Raw genomic sequence first — 20,741 nt, 5'->3', positions numbered from 1 at the left:
GGTCATTGAGGGAGAAAAGGGACCATCTGTAATACTTTCAACAATAAGGACAAATTTAAAAAAATCAATAAACATATCCTCAGGTGAGGATTAAAAAAGTTACCTTGGATTTTTGACAGCTTTACTCCATCTTAATAGTTTCCCAGCCTTTATTGAACAACAACAACAAAAGGCTTCATATTGCTCAGTTTGAAGTGTTGTGATTAGGTATATGCATGTGCCTGAATTCAGGCATGCTAGATGATTTAAAAACTAGTAGGGATTTAAGATCTTATCTTCCCACATTCAACTCACTCTGACCTGTAACTAATATCAGAATCATTCTGGCTTATAAGAGTTTTTGAATTACTTACATGTAATAATTCTGGAAACATTAAAATGTTTTCAAAAAAGTTTTCCTATTTTTCATTTTAGAAAAATCTCTAGAATAAAAAGACAGAAATTTAAAAAAGGTATTTAACTGTTAAAATGGGGTTTGGGTGATTAAGATCTAAAATTTTATAAAATATCTTGATTTGTATTCTCATATAGATTGTATGGTACAACAGTCAAAGAAACTGCAGTATTTTTTTTATAACTGCATATTCTTGGCAGAATGACATAGATATTTAGTAAATAAAAATTGAATGGCTGAATAACCAAATGAATAAAAAACATTTAGTTCTAATAACAGTAATAATAATGATGAAATAATATTTATAGAGCCTTTATTGTGTGCCAAGAATTCTGCTAAGTGCTTCACAGATACAGTTATTAATTTAATCCCCAAAGCAACTGTCATGATGTAGGTATTATTATGTTAAGATGAGGAAACAGAGACAGAGTTGTTAACAGATGTACCGTAGGTCACAGAGGCAGTAGTTGGCAAGTCCAGGGTCAGATTTGAGTTGTCTGACCCCAGAGATTACACTAAACCAGTACTGCTATGGTGCTGCAGATAAGCAGTGGGGTGATGGGGGAAGCAACTATGCCTCACTTAGAATCTATACTATATGACTAATATAGTGTTGAGGGAAAACTATGGCTTCTATTTCTAAGGAAATGTTAAGAATTCAAACTATTGAAAATTCTGAGTCAGAGGTAGAGGGAGGAATGATAATTTAACTCAGATGCAGTGGATAGAATGTTCTCTGTTTTGCTCAAGGTCATTGGTGGCAAATCCAGGATCAGAATCCATCCATTGCTCTGGCATTCCAAGGCAGTATTTGCTCCTTTATAACCATGTAGAAAACAACACATTCTGGAAAAGTAATATGGGGAAAGGCTTTTAGAAATCATTTAAAAGATGCTTGGAAAATATAATACAGCTATAACTTTACAAAATATTATTATATTTTCACAAGTTTTTGTTCTATGACTTAAACTTATTTAAACCACGACCAAAACATAATTTCCTGGTAATTTTACCAGATTAAGATTATAGCCCTAGTTATGGTTAAATCAATAAAACATATAGCCTATGCATTGTGCAGACATTTTGTTCCTGAGATGATATAGGATATACTGCCATAGCAACATGAGGTCACAGGTGCAGATGAAGCATTTTTAGGTTTATGAACATGTGTATGTATTTAGGGGGAGGGACAATTGGTAAATATTGAAAAGATACTTCAGGAAACAAAGAACAAGATAGTTTAAGAATTAGGGTAGACCTGGGTCGTTCCTCCCATTTTAAAAAATATATTTTTATTGATTTTAGAGAGAGGAAGGGAGAGGGAGAGATAGAAACATAAGTGATGAGAATCAATGATTGGATGTCTCCCGCAACACCCCCCCCCCACACACACACACATCCATTGGGGATCTAGCCCAAAACTGGGGTATGTGCCCTGACCAGGAATCAAACCATGACCTTCTGGTTCATGGGTCAACATTAAACCACTGTGCCACGCCAGTTGGGTTCTTCCCTCTCTTTCTATGAGTAGTTATTTGTTTTGTGGAGTAGTAACATGAGTTATCTTGAGGCTAGAAGGTACTTTCACTTCTGGCTTATGGGAGCAAGGATCACTGTCCACTGTTTCGGCAGGGTAATAACTGGCCATAAAGAGGTCCTGGAACTTTTAAGAAAGGTCCATTCTTGTTCCCTTGCAGAAGCCAGATGCATTGTGTTTCATCTCCAGCACATGATTAGTGAGTAGTAATAATGCCTGACACTTATGAAACTCTCGTGTGCGTGTGTGTGTGTGTGTGTGTGTATGTAAGGCACAAAGCTAAGCAATTCACATATGACACCTAATCTTTAAAATACTTGAATTAGCACACATTATTATTTTTATTTTACAAATGAAGAAATAAAGGCTCAGGAGAACTAGGTAACTTGGAATAGATCTAATGTCTGAATAAATGACTTGAGAGACTCCCAATATTAATAGAGTTAATGAATTTTGTGGGTAAGTTTTTAGGACTTCTATTTTTGTGCTTCAAACGCCACTATGCATACTTCCTGGTGATATTTCATATAACTGAGGTGGTTTAGTAAGTGGCTTCAAAGTAAGTGAGGAATTTCCCTGACTAGTATTTTATATAACAAAGAGAAAACAATTTTTCTAGTATCATTCAAATAATTACTTAGATAGTGTAATGAACAAACTTGACACCTGAACTAGGAATCAACAGGCCAGAGTTCTGGTTCCTGATCTACCTCTAGTTTGTATTATGAACTTTGCAAATCATTTAATTTTTCTCAACTTCTATTCTTTATAGGAAGATTAAACCAGGTGACTGCTAGGATCACTTTCAGCTCTAAAATTTTAGAGTTTCCATAACAGTTTAAAGAGGTTTCCAGCTATTTAAAATGCTGGATAGGGACTTGACTAGGGACATGAATGATACTTCTAGTCTGCAGAGAATTGTTTATTCTTCCTGCACTATCTCAGACTGTATTATCAATCCAAAATTTTCTTACTACTAAAAGTAATTTCAATCTGCACAGGCTCATATACTAGCATAGCTTCTAATACTTATTGCTACTTATTTCTGTATGGAATATAACCATCATGAAGTCAGTCTATCCATAATCTAAAATAAGACCATAAAATAAGACCATAAGTAAATTTTTTATGCCTACACCTATAAATCATCCTCAATAGGACAGTGATTTTAATATATAAAGGCAGTTATATTTCTATTTAAGCATATTTTTTTCTAGGCTAAACAATGTAAATTCCTTCAACCATTATCCTTAAATATGATTCCCTAACCTCTCTCCATCCAACAGACCTCTGTGGATACCATCTTAAATGAGGTACCCAGAACGCACTCTCCAAACGGAGCAGGGTGATTCCAAGAACAGCAGGATTACTGTGCCCTGGGCAATCGCTTTCTTCTTGCCATCAATACTAGTATATTCGGGATCAGATGTTCTCAACTGTTGGCTCATCTTAAGCTTGTCTGCTCAAGGTCTCTTTCAAATGAATTGTTGCCAAGTCAGGTCTCCTCTGCTTCTGTACTTGTGTAATTGTTGTATTTATAGCACCTTGACATTATCTTTCTTAAATTTTATCTTATTGGCTTCATCTCGACATTCTAGTCAACTACAAAAAAAGTTACATGTGAAAGAGGTCAGATAGTCCTAGAGATTACTTAACTTGAGAGACATCAGCATATTGTGAATTTCTAACATTTTGTTCTTGAGTTGGGAAACAGGTTTTTAGAAACATATGGAGGGAATACTCCACAGACTTATGAGAAGCCAATGTTATGCTCAATCACAAACTAGGCTGTGACATTGCACATTCATACAAAGGCAGTTGCCTGGACCCATTAGCAGTAGGTCAGGAATGCATGTACCAGGGTTATGCAAGTCTGTGGGACTGAGAAACAAATGAAAATCATGAAGTTGTAGGATAAACGTGCAGTCTTAGAGGGCAATTCACTAAAAGGATATCCACATAATGTAATTAGAATGTCAGAAAGTGAATTTCGTGTGTATGTCAAGACTCAGAGCTAACAGGAGACATTTACAGAGTAAACGATGAAATGTAGGTTCATTGCTGTCCCCGTCATCTTTCAGCAGCTTGCTGTCTTTAGAGGCTATCCCTTTCTTCCGACTCTTGGAACTTTTATTGTGCTCCTCACTGTCCAGTGCTCCTTGCTTTATAGGCCTTTGTCTCTGACTCTGTTGTTATAGATTTGTTTCCTTCCTTTACGCTGATACTTCAAGACTGTCCTGCATGCCATATTTTTCCCTGGCGGCCTCCTTTCAGCCAACCATGCTAGAAGCCAATTTTATAAATTGATGTTATAATGAATAATAGCTCAATGTGTAAACTTTCTCAGAAATATATGCCCTTTAGCTGTGTGCCCCAGGGGATATGATGCTCAATGTAGAGCAATTAGTTTCCAATAGATCGATCTCAGGGATGCAGCAGGCAAGAATATGAATGTATTTTGGAGAAGAAAAACTATCTTTTTTTTTTTTTCCAGAAAATATTTTATTGACAACTGGTGACATAGTCATAGAGAGGGAAGCACACAGGGCTGCAAACTAAAACCCAATAGCCAGCCAGCGCCCTTTGGGTCATTTTTCTTGGTTCCCATAACCATAGATTTCAATTACTTTCTTGATCTTTAAATCTAATTCAGTAAAAATTAATTAAATTGAACTTGTTATGATAATGCATTTTAAAATAAATCTCATCTTACTTTTCTGTAAAACCTGTTATAGGTCATTCCATAGTTTAGGTTTTCTGGAGCTGCCTACTTATTCTTTTTCACTTGGGGGCTGAGCCAGTTTGTAAAGCTCAAATAATATAGAGATGTAGTTAGTATATCTACAGCAAATCACCTCCTTTGAACGGGCTGAGAAAATATATTGTGCTGGTCAGTGCCATCAACATCAGGGAGCGAAATATTAAACTTCTACAAACTGTCGTTTTTTTTAATTGTTTCAATTTATTTTTTTCTAAATCCTTTTCTGATTCTTGCAACAATTCACATTTATCTGCATTGACTATCCAGAGATTAATTTACATTGATATTTTAAGTAAATATGGAACATAAGCCTAATCTAATATTAATTTTTAACTTTGAAGGATTTCTTGAGGATTGATACTCCTAATTTTTAAAAAATCACTTTACTCAGGCATGATTGATACACAACATGATGTACATTTCTAATATATACAGCTTGATAAGTTTGGAGATAAAAATACATCTGTGAAGCCATCATTAAAATCTATGCCATAAACATATCTGTTTAAAACTATTTGCTAAGTTTTTATATCAGTCTATAGAAGTTAAATAAATCCTTTGCCTAGGGAAATAAACTAAGACATATTTTGCAGTCTCTTAGGCAATGACTCATTTCATATGTGGTTTTTTCCAATTGCAACACAAGAGCCCAGGATCCAGGATTCAGAATTTGAGAAGCTGGGTTTAATAATTAGAGAAAAAAAAGTATTTGGAAAACTTACTGTCAGTATGGAATCCTACTTTATTACTTGCCATACTCAGAAACTTGAACATTATTTACTTATTAACTTAGACCCTGGTTGAAATTTATTCTATAGTATTTATGAAAAAGGATGTTTGGTAAATAAATTAATAAGTAAAAATAAGCTACCAGAGAAACTGAAATATTATTTTCTGGTACTTTAGGGAAGAATCTACGTAGAATTGATATGAAGTTCAAGTTGTTATTTTTTATTTAAGCAACTACATTTTAAAAAAGCTTTCATGGATACAATCTTTTAGTAAGTATAATAAAGAGACTATAGTTTGTGTTCAAATCCAAGATTAGATATAAAATTATTAGTGTTGGGCAAATTACTTAATCTCTCTGAATCTTAGTTTCCTCATTAGAGCAACAGAAATAATAATGTCTAACTTATATAATTATGAGGTTATTAGAATAATGAATATACTAGTATGTGAAGCATAGCACAGGGAATAGTACATATAAGCACCCAATAAATGTTGGCTGTTATATGCCTTACTTACTATGATATGGACAAAAATATGACAAAACTAAATTTCTTTAAATATTTTATATCACTTTAAACTGATTTTCCTTCTAGAGGGACCCAATGTATAAAATGTTGCTTTAGTTAAAAATTGTAATGCTACTATAATAATGGCTTTTCTCCTTTTTCTTAAAACTGTAGAAATATGGGTTTTATAAACAATCTTTGAAAGTCAACCTAAACTATTACATCAGAGTCTAGGAAAAGTTACTGCATGTTTGGTCCCCATATTTTATTTTTATTATGATAATTGCATTTTTTCTATTAATATAGTCCTTGTATTTATACCCATGACTTTGATTATGGCCCACATATTAATTATTCTGGAATGTGATTCCATTCCTCTTTCTTTTCTTGAGTTGTTGGTCCATATGTCTAAGAGCCTCTAAATAATTTTCCTGATAATCTCCAGGTATTTCAGGTTCAGTATGTTCCCAAATGAACTTTTAATCTTTCTCCCCAAACCTGCTCTTGTCTTGTATTCCTTCCATACGTTATGCCATCATCATCCACTCAGCTGACCAAGCGGGAAGCCCTGCATGCCTCCAGCTCCTTTAAACTCTCATCTTTGGTCACTGGGTATAGATGCTCTATTGCTTAAGCATCTCTTAAATTGGGTCCTCAAATCCCCTAGGAAATCAATAATGGCTGAAGCAGCAGTGGGGTATAATAGATATAATGTGTCAGACAAGCCTGGGTTTGAAATTCTGCTTTACCCCTAATTCATGTATAAATTAGAGCTAGAATTTTAATGTTCCCAAACATCAGTTTCTTTTGTAAAATGGATTGTACAAAGGTTAAACTGTATAATGTATATATGACAAACAATTATCAATGAAGGCTAATTCCTTTCCTTTTCCTCTCTCCTTCCACTACTAAGCCATTCCCTTTAAAACTGATTTACTTAAGGTTGACGTCATCTCACACCCTCCAAGGTCATTGCACTAATCTTTGAAATGATTTACATTTTCTCAGCCTCCAATCCACCCTTCAGACCGTCACTGTGTGTCTTTCTAAAACCAATACCTGATTATTGTAATCCTACTTATAATGCTCACGATTTGCTATTTTCCAGTGCTTATGGGTCAAATTCTAATTGCTGGCTTCAACAGCACTTGCTATTCCCTTGATCCTTTTGTTCTAGCTATACCTCACTGTTTGCCATGCTTCAAATACACCAGGCTTTTTCACACATCTGCATATTTCCATTGGCTGATCTTCTCCCTTTCTGTATCTCTTGAGTAAAGAGACAAAACAAAATATAGAAAGAGCACACTTTTACAAAAGAAGAGAGTTAATGCTAGAGTTAGAACATGTTTTCATCAGACATGAGGACCAATAAATTGCCTTGTATTCCCTGAGACATCCCATGGATCACTCAGAGGTTCACAGAGGAGAGAACATTTGTTAGGTCTATTTTTAAAATTTTTAATTTATACCAAATTTGTGGTTAGATCTCTCATTAGTTAAAAAGATCTGTAGACAAGTCCTTTAAGACATATATTTAACAATTTAACTTCTTACCAAACATTTCATATTTTTAAACATACGTATTTTTAAATGGCAGCATTTAAAACAAATAAATGCTTTTGGTGGTTTAAGTAGATACACATGCTGTTTTCTTGTTCAAAGTAGGAGAAATAAGAAAACATGCTCTTAGTGAAACTGCTCGAGTTTGGGTATACTCCATAGAAGAAAAATTTCAGTTTGTCTCAAGTATGCCATTTTTTCACTGTTGGCTATTATTGAACCATGGCTTTATTATTTTTTTCCTTACTTTTGGTACTCATAAATATGCTACTTGAAATTTTCACTGCAGAGCGCAAAATGTGTTGGAAATGTCTCCAGAAGAGGGAATAGCAGGAAAACTAGAAGAGCTTTCATTAACAGAAACAACTAAGAACTGGCTCCACATGCAGTTACATTATCCAATGTGTTTCTGCCTTTTATAACCACTCTTAAGAGACATTCTAAAATTTTAAAGTAAGTCTAGACTCTCTATTAGAGAATTCTATTTTTGTTAAACATATTTTACTGAGATTATTTTTTCAGTTCTTATTCTAGATACACTATATATTTTTTTACTGTTTACACTCTTACAGATGTCCCCATCCCCCACCCCTTTTGCCTGCCTCCACCCGGCCCCTGCCCCTTCCTTTCCCTCTGGCCATCACACCACACTGTTGTCTGTGTTCATGGGCTATGCATATATGCCATTGGGCTAATCCCTTCACCTCCTTTCATCCAGTCCTCTCCTCTCTTGTCCCTGCCCCTCTGACAGCTGTCAGTCTGTTCCCTGTATCCATGTCTCTGCTTCTATTTTGTTCATCATTTTATTTTGTTCATTAGATTCCACATTTAAGCGAGATCATATGGTATTTGTCTTTCTCTCACTGGCTTATTTCATTTAGCATATTTTAGAGTTAATTTTTCAATCTCACTTTTTACTCTACTTCACTCTGAGACCCAAATTATTACCCAAATTCCCATAATGTGTTTGATGTTCATAATAGCACCCTTTGTGAAGGAAGCAACAAGTGGAGAGTTATATTTAGAAGTTGAAAGAAATCATGGAAAGAGAAAGCAGCTGGACAGTGTCTTAGATGACAGGTCATTTCTGCCAATTAAGATTACTTGACAGAGTTAATATAAGAAAGGCTAATATAAAATGTAATGCTATGAAGGTAACATATTTGAAGTAAAATTTCTCAAAAATTATATTTCCATTCATTCAATAAATGTAGCATTTCTACCATGGGCAAGAGTTGGGCTAGATATATTTCTACATGAAAAAAGATACTTAAGGATTATATTCTTCAGCCTCTCCCTCCTCAAGAAGTTAATGTTCTAAAAGGAAAGATAGCATAACTACACGTTATTGTAAAATAAGGCAGAATAAGGTGAGTGCTCTTTCTTAAAAGGGTGAGAGGTATATTTTCGGAGTTTCTGAAAAGAGCAAAAAAGAGGGAGGATCAGACACTTGGCTTTGACTGGTGAACATAGGGTGGGAGGTCACTTTGCAGGCTGAGTGAACACAAGGTTTCGAGTTGTGAGAATCAGTGGCCGTTTAACTTTGTTGATGAGTGAGTGATATGCTTGGAAAAGGATAGGTAACTGTTCCTACAATGTGTTGGGCACTCTGTTAAGTGTATTACACATGTAATCTAATCTACTTTAATTAAAAAAAAATTCAACAGAATTGCCCCCTTATTACTGGGAAGAAACCTCAGAATTGAAAAAGTCACCTTGCCTAAGAGCAAGGTGCAAAATAGGAAGACTTCATAACATAAGACAAGGACTTTGCATTCCATTTCCTGGACAAGTGGGGAACCATTACAAGCTTATACATAGTGTTGTTTCTTTAGGAGAGCAGGAAGCTTGGATAGATTGGAGTGGGGAGAGAATAGGATAAGAGAGAGAATTCAGTTAATACTATAACATTCCGAATGTGGTAACAATGGTGTTGGTAACAGAAACAGAAAATTTAAAAAAAGGGGAAAACTATTCTGTAATGGAACTCATAGTTAGTGGCAATCAGATGTGGGAGATGAGAAATAAGGATTAAAAAAAGGCATTTAAATTTAAAAGCTGATTTGTAAAATTGTGATGCCATTAACTAAAACGGGAAAATCATGAGACGTAAACTAGAAATTTGGTAAATTAGAACTACTGCATCAATTCTTAAAAATCTATAGCAATAATTGTTATAGGAATGAATTATTGCCAAATTCCTTGAACAACAAAAACTTTTCCATTTCTCAAGACAAGAGAAACCATAGAGTGCAGACTTGGAAAATGAATTTATCAAATGGGTGTGATCTTCAGAATTTTTGAAGTGATCCCAAGGTACAAATGACAATAGATTTCCAATGCATCATTAATTTAGTATTTAGAAAACAGAGGCTTTATTATATTATTTATTATAGTATTTAAAATTAAGAGTGTTTGTGAAATAATATATTTAAAAAACCTAAGAATTATTGTAGTCCTCAATTAAATTGTGTATGCTTTGGAAAGTGCTTATAATAATAAAATAACAATTAAGAGATTCTAATTTTTATGCTAATGTTATCATCAATTAAACCTATTACTGTTGTTATTTTTCTTTGGTTAAGTAGTACTTTCTTGATTGATTTTTCCCCCATCACAATATTCATTTCATAGCAAAAGTGTTGTTGGAAGATCAAATGAGATAAAATACGTAAAAATTCTGTGAAAACTTAAGGCTTCAGCTTGATAAGATGGATAAGTTGAGGTATTTATAATTGGCAACATAAACTATTGATCCCTGGGCAAAAAGAACAAAAATAAATGGTATATTTAAATAGTCATAATCCACAAATAAGCTATCATTTGGCTATGAGTCATCTTTAAAGGTCATTTAAACTCATAAACATGCACTTCCAGTTTAGTTAACTTGTGTTTCTAATTAGTTATCATTTAGAGGTTTCAGTTTTATTTGGATTATTTTTCATCCAAGATTTTTCTGTTCCCTCTTTCCCAATTTAAGACTCATACAGTTTGAGATAATACTCACTAGAAGAAACTCTTTAAGAATGCAGTGACTAGACTTTGCTTTTTACCACTGCCAAGCTCTTCCTTTATAGAAATCAGAGTGAACTTTATGTTCCCATATTTTCTGATTTTCATGCAAAGTGAAAATGTAATACATCAGACAACAAAACTCAAAATCAACTTTATGATAATGTTTTATAAAAGCAATGGGACTAGTTACAGTTGTGGATACTTTGGACATTCTTAAAATCTTGTCTTTTAGAAATTTATTCTATAAATTTGATTTATAGACAAAAAATAAGCCTTGCAGATAAATTTTTTCCTGCATATGTATTTTTGTCGTTTTTTTAAACTAGACTGCCCAATATCTACTCTTTAATTATAAGTAATCATTTTTTAAAATTAGGCTATTTGATAAAAATTACTGATTGCAGAAATATTGATCTGTATCCATATCAATAAGATAATTCCTTTGATTATACTATTTTCCATTTTTTAAAAACCAATATTACTCTCATAAAATTAATACTTGACTACGTCCTCTCCCTTGTGCCATCAATATAGTCACTATAGACTATCTGATGAGTTTCCTGGAGAGAGAATGTGTCCATACGCGTCTGTGTTGGGTGTAAGTGGTCCTGGAGGAGGACTGTGTACATGCCGGGGCACCTTCACCGTGGAGGGTAGGCTCCCAGCGAGCTCTCTGTGTCGGGTGCTCTCTGGAGTAACAGCACAACCACTCGGTGCCTGCAGCGAACTAGAAAAACTCTTTTAGGATTAGAACACCTATGATTAGTAAATCTATTCAGTTCATTTTCTGAAACTGCTTGCTCACATATTATACATTCCTGAAGTGCAGTATTCTTGTTTGTTTGTTTGTTTTTAGATAGAAGAGTGAAACATGGTTTTAAAACAAAACTGCATTTCAGCATCATGTTAAATGTGTTTCCTTTCCCATCTGATATTTTTATCTTAATATATCTTAAAATCTTGTTTTCTTTTATATCTCTCTTATTATTTTGCAAATTTTGCTCTACATAAATTCATAGAGTTTGGGGCATAATATAACTACTACTTATATAGTGCTATATATTACTATTTTATGCTTTAAAAAAACACATCTTCAGGGGCCAATGCTAGGCAATGGTTCATAGCCCACTGCGCTGGATCCAAGCAGTGGATTGCTGGGGCCAGCACATGGTGGCTCTCAGTGTGCCTGTTTCCAACTCCTCAGCCATCTCTTCAACCAGATAGGTAGCTTGAGGAAGGTGTGAAATTGGACATGTGGGAGTGTTTGGACCATGGAAATTGGCTAATACTACAAATCAGAGCTTTTCCTTTTTCTCTGGAGAGTTTGTGTTACATATTCACCAGCACACACACTGTCTGTAGATGAAGTTTCTACAGCTAACACCTTCTTCCCTTCGCATTGTACCTCGTACCTCATCACCGCCTAGTTTGTCTCTACCAAGAACAGACTTCATGCTAATGCTAGTGCTGTGGAGAGTCAGACCAGAACATCAAGTATGGAAGAGGCAGGCCCTACACTCTGAAGAGAGGGGAAAAAAAAGATTTCCTTTCCCTGATACCCACTAAAGTTACTTCTGAATTTAAAAATAAAAGGCCTGAAAACTCACTATCCCTAGAAACGGATAAACTGCACACTTAACTACATCATACATAATCACTGGTCCACACACAGATAATAACATGCTGAGATACTCATATGGTCATGGTTATGGAAGATGAGGCTTGATTTTTCAGTAGAATGAAATATAATTTGTGTTTCTGGTGTGTGTTGTGTGTCCACGTATAATCTCTGACTGAACTGAAAGTCTGGGGTGCATGTACATTAGCTCAAATTCTAAACCTGTAGACCAGATTCCTCTTTTTTACTATTTATATTTTGACATTTCTTTACGGTCCAGGCGATCATTACCAAATATTCGAGGTGGGAGTATTAGTGAGTTCCAAAAACGTTCTAACAACAGCCAAGTCATAAAACAAATATCATAACCCACTCACATTGTATTCATTATACTCTAAAAAAGGAAAGCTCTTGATACCAGTCATGTATATTAATGATTAAACAATTCTGAAACCCCTCTGGCACCTGTAAAAACCGTGCAGCATCTCTATCTTGGCAACATGATTTTCTGCTCTAGCGGAGAATATTAGAGGTCAAAGCTGTGTGGTCTTTGTGTGTGAAGCAAATATCAAAGAAGAGAATTGTTTGCGTGTTTGTTTTTTCATAATATTTTTGTTTTATTTTTCATTTTTCTTTTTAAAATGAATATTGTCCAACTCAAATTATACTACGTCAAAGTCAAGTATTGAGAGCTAGCATTTATGTAAACCACAAAGGAGGATGCTGTTTAACCTGGTGGCCAGCCTTTCCCTGCACACACTGCTCCTCGCTCACCTCTGCCATTTTTCTTCATCTATTTCCTTCTAGTCCATTTCTCCCTGAGTCAAATATTTTTCATCCCCGTTTTTGGGAGCCCTCCTTGACTGAACTAGTGTCACTGATCTTTACTTGTCCTTACTGCTTTGCTATTTAGTCTTCTCTGTCATGTGGGCTAATTGTAGGTCTCTTTATTTCCCAAATATAATTTGTTTCTCATAGGTAGTTATCAACTTATTTTCTTTATTCTATGTACAATACTAGATACAGGGAAGGTATGCAGTCAAAACTTTGGTTCATTTATTTAGATTTGAAAACTACTAAGTAGACATATTCCTTAGTCATTATTAAAGTTATTAAAAAGTCATGGCATATTTGAGATCATCTCTATTTTTCTTATTTTTTTTCTAGTTTTTTTCCTTCAAAATAATTTAATTTATTGGGGTGACATTGGCTAATAAAATTATATAGATTTCAAGTGTATAATTCTATAATAGATCACCTGTATATTGTATTGTGTATTCACCACCCTAAGTCAAGTTTCCTTGAGATCATGTCTATTTTTCAATGCAGATGTTAGGTGATCTAAGAAACAGCTTGTTTCATGCTCTGACACTTCTCCACACTTACATACACGGGCTAGAAGAGTTGTGCACAATGCATCCAGACAGTGCAGACACTGAGTACGGACATTCTCAAGGTAGCAAAAAGGGCAATCCTGATATTTTTGAGGAAAATTTTTGATACTTGATTAAAACATGAGATATTACAGAAATTCAAGTTGAATTTCAATATGCTAATTATTGCATTAAATTAATTTAAAATCAAACAGTTGAGAGCTCACTATCTGTATATGGTTATTAGGGTACACTGATTTATGTAATAGATGCAGTTTTGAAAAAAAATGATTATTACTTTTTTGTGCCTTAATCACATATGAATGTGATTCTTGCTGAAAATCTTTTCCAAAGAAAGAATTTTGAAGGATGAATAGTGAGCTCCTAATATATATGTCTAATAAATTTAGGTGCTCTCAGATTAGATGTCTTAATATGGGTTTGTTCTACTATTCTTTCTTTCCTCACACAGCCTTTGTCCAGAAATACCTTTAATCCAGTCCCACTATTTCTTTTCCAGAATGGGCAAATATAGCTTACTACTCTCTCTTCATTCTATTTTAACTTCATATCTCCTGATTTCTTGTGCACCATCCACTCTCAATGGCACAGAACTGGAAAGCACAGGGGAGGGTCACAGTGACGTTAATATAGCTTTGCTCACAGATTCCATGACTGCTCTCTGTCCCTCCTTCTCTTGCTTCACTTATTATGCTTTTAATTAACACACAACTTGGAAAGATAAACAAATGAGGTATCAGAATATGAAAGTAGTTCAGTCTAGTAAAAATGTTGGAATTTATAAAGAGATGACTGTATTCTGGAAGATGATTCATTACGATAAACTTGATTTTAGCTCAACCGGTGTGGCTCAGTAGTTGAGAGTGGTTAAGTGTGAACCAGGAGTTCACAGTTCAGTTCCATTCCTGGTTAGGGCACATGATGGAGCTGCAGGATCAATCCCCAGTAGGAGGTGTCAGGAGGCAGCCGATCAATGATTCTTATCATTGATGTCTCTATCTCTCTCTCCCCCTCTGAAATTAATAAAAATATTTTTTAAAAAACTTGATTTTACATCATAATAATCAATAACATTTTCTTCTCTAGGTCCTAACTTAGGCATTTATAAAGTCAATTTTGGCACATTGGGACTGTGCTGTGGTAGATATAGCATTATCAGATTTTCTATGTATCAACAATACTTTGAAGCCTTTTAAGAGACTGTGTCCTAAATCACTCTAAATAGGATTGAGGATTTATATTAACTATTTATATAAATACAACTTATTTGAGAAAACAAGTACACTCACCTCCAATCCCCAACTCCCATCATCCTTGTCTTGGATCAGTGCTGTTGCCTAGAACAGTGTTATTATTTCTTCACTATCATAGTCTTGCCTCTTGCCAATCCATCTACCACACTGTTAACAGAAGCATCTTAAAACCTTTCAGTTGCTTCCCATCCTCACAGGATAAAAATCCAAACTAAACTAGCTACGTAAGTTTTTTTATAATTTGGTCCCTAATTATATTTCTTGTTTCTTTTCTTGGCAGTCTGACTCGTATATGCTCTAAGCCAGTAGTTCTCAACCTTCCTAATGCCGCGACCCTTTAATACAGTTCCTCATGTTGTAGTGACCCCCAACCATAAAATTATTTTTGTTGCTACTTCGTAACTGTAATTTTGCTACTGTTATGAATCGTAATGTAAATATCTGATATGCAGGATGTATTTTCATGGTTACAAATTGAACATAATTAAAGCATAGTGATTAAGCACAAAAACAATATGTAATTATATATGTGTTTTCCGATGGTCTTAGGCGACCCCTGTGAAAGGGTCATTCGACCCCCAAAGAGGTCGCGACCCACAGGTTGAGAACCGCTGCTCTAAGCACAGCACACTAATCTCAACATGCCACGTGTTTTATACTTCTGTGCCTTTCTCATAGAGTTCCTTCTGCCTCATCTTCCCTATGTCACTACTGTGCTGCTATGAAGTATTCAAGATATTTGTAGAATAAACGTTGCAGTTTCTGTGAGGGGAAAATTATATCTCTTTATTAAAGCTCTATGAAGAAAAAGTATGAAGACAATTTTTTTGACCTTCAATTATTTGATGTGGTCAAGAAATAAGGTATCTTATTTCAAACACATCTATTGGTATCATTGGCTACTTACAGTGGTAAGTCCCTTGAGTGCTAGATTGTGCAGGGGATAACTTTCCAAAGACGGGAAGAGGGGAAGTATCAGAATCTTCATGGAATATATGTGTGGTCTTAAAAAGTCCCAGTAATCCTGAAACCTGAAGGGTATTCTTTGCCCAACAGTATCTGCCCCCACCTCCATTTCTAGACAATTATCCTGAGAATCACTGGTTAAAGAAAAAGAAACAAATTCAAAATAAGAAAAAAGTTTGAATGAATAAATATTTTGAACAAAAATATATAACAGTGAGATTCCTCAGGGATCAATAAAAGGACCCAACTTAGTCAACATATTTCTAACAATGAGAATATATAATGAAAATTCCAAGTTTGTAAATTATACTAACATTTTTAAATTAGTGAAATAAGCTAATGATGTTAAAATGCTGGCAGAACATATGTATATAGGTCAGCAGAAAATTGGCAGATGAGTTTGAATGTAATAGATTTTGAAATACAATTTAAATTATATTTATAAGATAAAGGGCTTTGAACAAGAACTTCCTTACAAAAAAAGGCACCAAGAAATCACTTTGGATGTTTCCCTAAAGATATTATCTTAATGTGCAGTTGTAGCCAAAAGACAAATAAAGTGCTGGGCATCATCAGGAAGAAAGTTAAGATACAAAACAGGACATGTTCTAATAGTTCTGTGTAAATAACATGGTATATCTACATCTGGAATACAGATGTCATCCTCTTCACTTAGTATTGATAAAGACTACACCGTACAGTGGAAGCATCCTGGAATTAGAATGAATAAATGAATGATGTAAGACATACATGACATAGGCTTAAAAATATAAGCTATCAACTAGAATAGTAAATGTTTATTAAGGTCCACATTAAGATGAACTATATTCAATGTCTGCAAAATCATAACAATATAAATAATAATAAGAGAAACTTTTTAGTCAATTCATAAAATATTGGAACTAGCATACACTTTTTAAAGTCATAATATGCTAGGAGCAAGACAGATAAATAGATATGCTATATTACATAAAACCAAAACATATGGAAGTTGTTACTCATATAAGTGTTGCATGCTAAAAGTATAAATAAATTCAAGAGAGGTTTAGCCAAAACCAAAAAAGAAAGACCTGTAACTGGTTAGTAAATGAAAGATGTTTGGAATTCTCTCAACTTTTTTGAGTTGGTACTATAAAATATAATCTAAGATGAACTATTGTTTAAATTAATCATAATGTTTAATGCTACTTATTGAATTAGGTAAACTCCAAAACTATAAAAAAATTAGAAGGAAATTTAATAAATACTTCTGGTTAATCAATCTTTTCACTTTAGTTTTTCTGATATGATTAAAACACATTAATTCCTTAATATTGGAATAATTACTTTCATTTGCTAATTTTAATATGACACTAGTTAATATGGGGTTTCTGTATCATTCTATCTACTTCAGCATTTAATGAGGGCCTGCCAAGTACAAATCCCTATACTAAGTAACAGGGATTTGCAGGAGTATAAGACAGTCTTTCTAAATTGCTTATAATTTAGAGGGGAAAAGGACTAAAATTATGAATAACAATAGAAGAATTGAAGTGAGTGCTAATTCATAGTATAGCAGTATGGTCTTAATGTAAGAAAACTAAGTAAAATATTATGAAGAAACTTGAACTTAAGTTTGGCATTGAAAGAAAAGCGTCACTCAAGTAAATAAAAGCTATTAATACACTGATTCCTAGGCCTCACCTTAGACCCATTGGATCAGACTTTCTGAGGAGATGGAATTGAGCATTTGAAAGTTTTTAAAGAGTTCATCACTTGATTCCATGGAACCAGTCCATGAGGCAATGTTTGGGAAAAACTGAAATAGAGATTCTATGTAGTTACTGGAACTGGTGAGCAGAGCAGGACAAGTGCCCAGCAATTTGTATGAGAGAGGAAGACAATAAGCAAAACAATTTATTGGGGCCAAAGGCTCATGTAAGTTGTAGAGGAACAATGGGAGAAAATTGTAAAAGTAAGCTGGAGTCAGATTTTGGAGGGCTTTGAAATCCAAGTAAAATATTTTGGTTTGCTTTTTAATAGAGTGCACCTTTGAAAGTTTCAGGATATTTGGAGTGGAAGAGTAACCCTTACAGCAAGTCCTTCATGAATACAGAAAAGGGTAAATATAAAGACAGAGAGGCTGGAAGCAGGGATCCAGTTAAGGAACTGTAATTATTGCTGAGGTACAAATAATGAAGGCCTGGGTGAACGTGATGGCAATGAAAACAGAAGAGAAGTACCAGATACACATCTGGTGGTATAGAAAGGGTGTCTGGATCTCCGTTTAAATATTGTCTTCCTCTGTAAACCCAAATGTTTTTATTACTTTCTTCTTTTTCATTTGTTTCATTTGTATGAAAAATATAACTACTCCGCATTAGAACTCATATTTTAGACTGCTAGCAAAAACTGTGTGCCTAAAAATTCCAAAGAGAGCCAAGGGCCAAAATGGCTTTAAATTATGCTTTAGTTTTTTCAATGCTGATTACCAGCAGAACCTAAAACTGAAATATCTAGAATTATCTTATTGCTGGGTGGCAGAACATTTCAATACAAGTTACAAAGATAAATAGGAAAGAAGGTGTAGGGATTAGTCACAGAACATATATGCATAACCCACAGACACAGAAAACAGTGGGTGATGGCCAGAGGGAGGGGTGGCGGGGTCTAGGTGGAGGTGGGCAAAAGGGGGAGGATTGGGGACATCTGTAATAATGTCAAAAATAAAATTTAAAAAAGGAGAGATAAATAGGAAAGATTACATTAAATATATACCAGACAGCAATACTTCACAGGACCTAGTAATAGTTAAAGTAGAGGGACAAAGTGGATGTGTGGCTTCTCTTGTGAGCTGGTGCCTCTATGAATTAGATGGAACCTGAGAGGTCTTGACTCCTGAAGCTGGCTGAAAGTAAAATGTTAATGAAAGTTTCCACATCTTCTTCCTTTTATGACCACATTCCCCTTTTAGTTTCATTCTTGGTGCCACTGTGCTCATTCCCTTCTAGAAAAATCCAACTCTGCTCTCACCCATAGTCTGAGTTTATGTGCATGTGCTGCTCTCCAGACACATCTATATTTTGAACCTTATCCCTAATCCTATATAAAGAAAAGTTTGGTTTCCTATTGAAGATATTTTAGACTTCAGGAAAAGCCAGAAAATGAGAGACTTTTTAGGAGTAAGAAGAGATTATTTCCATTTCTGAAATTTTTCTCATATATTCTGGGATTACAGTATCCACATCTATTCTGATCATTTTGGAGCCACTTTTAGAACATAGTAAAGTTGTATTTAGCAGATGTAAATACTCGACATGATTAAATAATTCTTTCTGAATAAAAATTGAGAACCTACAGTGATTACAGAGCAAACAAAAGAGTATTTCCCCCCAGCTGGTGCAGGGAACGTGTTTTCCCTGGCCCACCGGAGAAACTGGCCCCCTGGTGTTCCAGAGGCCATAAGGAGAAGGAGAAAGTCAGCAAAGTGGTATAGCAATTTACTTCTGTGCAATATGGTTCAACATTGTTCCAATGACATTTTTCAGTAATTTGCCACTGGGATCATCCTATTTGTTGCACAACTGAATAGTTTGCTTTTCATTCTGGCATGGTTTTAACCCCACTGAAACAAGCTGTTGCAACTTACATTCTTTCAAAAGAAAACACTGCCATCACTGTACCACATGTTATGTACTTTCTAAAGATTGTCTAATGTTTATTTTTTTTCTTAATAAATCCCTAAGTGAATGGCATGGTTCTTTTTTACTTAACCTGACAAATCATGTAAGTAGTTTTGGATATCATTATGGAATAGATAGAAGATTGATAAGAGCTGTAATTGATTTATCCTGCACTGATGAAGATGGTGTGGAATCAATTCTCTGTTTCAGGACATTTCAGTTATATTTGATACTAGCAATTGTGCAATCATTTGCAACTGTTTTGAGTTTCATGCTGATTTGATGGGAATTACACTTTCTGAGTTTCTGTAATAATTTATCTATTTGTGTTTCTTTCTTGCTGGCTTTACAGGGTATGCTTTTTAAAAAATCCTTACCCGAGGACATGTTTATTGATTTGTATTGGTGAGAGAGAGAGAGAGAGAGAGAGAGAGAGAGAGAGAGAGAGAGAGAGAGAGAGAAACATCAATGTGAGAGAGAAACATCAATTGGTTGCCTCCCATACACACCCTGACTGGGGATTGAACCTGCAACCTAAGTATGTGCCCTGACTGGGAATTGAACCCACAACATTTTTGTGTACAGGAGACATTTTCATGTACAGGAGACATCCAACTGAGCCACCTGTCCAGGGCTACAGGGCATGCTTTTTTAAAAAGTGACCCAAATACAAGATTAGCATTATCAACCATATGAATCAACTGTGTTATCTTACAATAGTGGATTCTAGGGTTCATGGGTAAAAGTAAGAGAACCTGGAACCTGTTGGAGTCACTACCTCTACAAAGTCTTTTGTGTCACCTTTCCAAGTGAAAGTCAATAAAGAAATGTGGGGAAGCTGAACTCACTTCTTTCCCAACTCAAACACTGAATCATTGCCTCCAGACAGCAAATTCAGCATGTGCACCTAATAGCTACCTAAAGGTGAAAAGAGAGATTTGTCTTCCATGTTAAGTAGTCACTCTGCTTACTTGATGGCACAAATTTAATTCAACCTAAGATAGTTTGTTGTGTGTTTATCTGCTTTACTATAACTTTTGAGAAAGTAAACTTTGAATAACATGCATATATCACTTAAGATCATCTGCCTATGTTTTAGATTGACATCTTGAAACAGAATATTGGTAGCTACATCTTCTTAATTGGATATTATCTTATACTAGAGGTCCGGTGCACAAATTTGTGCACCAGTGAGGTCCCTTGGCCTGGCCTGCAGGATCTGGCTGAAACTGGCTCTCCGACATCCCCTGAGGGGTTCCAGATTGCAAGAGGGTGGCAGGCCAGGCCGAGGGACCCCAATGGTGTATGATCAGGGCCGGTAGGGACACGGGAGATTGGCC

The 20,741-nt window shown here is 34.9% G+C and overlaps 2 protein-coding genes across 2 annotated transcripts in view; one reads left to right on the top strand and one right to left on the bottom strand.

Moving 5' to 3' along the window:
- The window catches only part of FAM227B (family with sequence similarity 227 member B), a 204,156-nt gene that overhangs the window by 89,645 nt on the left and 93,770 nt on the right, over positions 1-20,741 (bottom strand). The gene's annotated exons all lie outside the window — the stretch shown is intronic.
- Positions 1-20,741, top strand: part of FGF7 (fibroblast growth factor 7) — a 63,579-nt gene that overhangs the window by 27,133 nt on the left and 15,705 nt on the right. The window lies entirely within an intron of this gene.

Source organism: Myotis lucifugus, unplaced genomic scaffold (genome assembly GCF_000147115.1).
Source record: "Myotis lucifugus unplaced genomic scaffold, Myoluc2.0 scaffold_23, whole genome shotgun sequence".
Classification (NCBI taxonomy): domain Eukaryota; kingdom Metazoa; phylum Chordata; class Mammalia; order Chiroptera; family Vespertilionidae; genus Myotis; species Myotis lucifugus.
The sequence above is the reverse complement of the archived record's forward strand: the minus strand, read 5'-3'. Positions and strand labels throughout refer to the sequence as shown.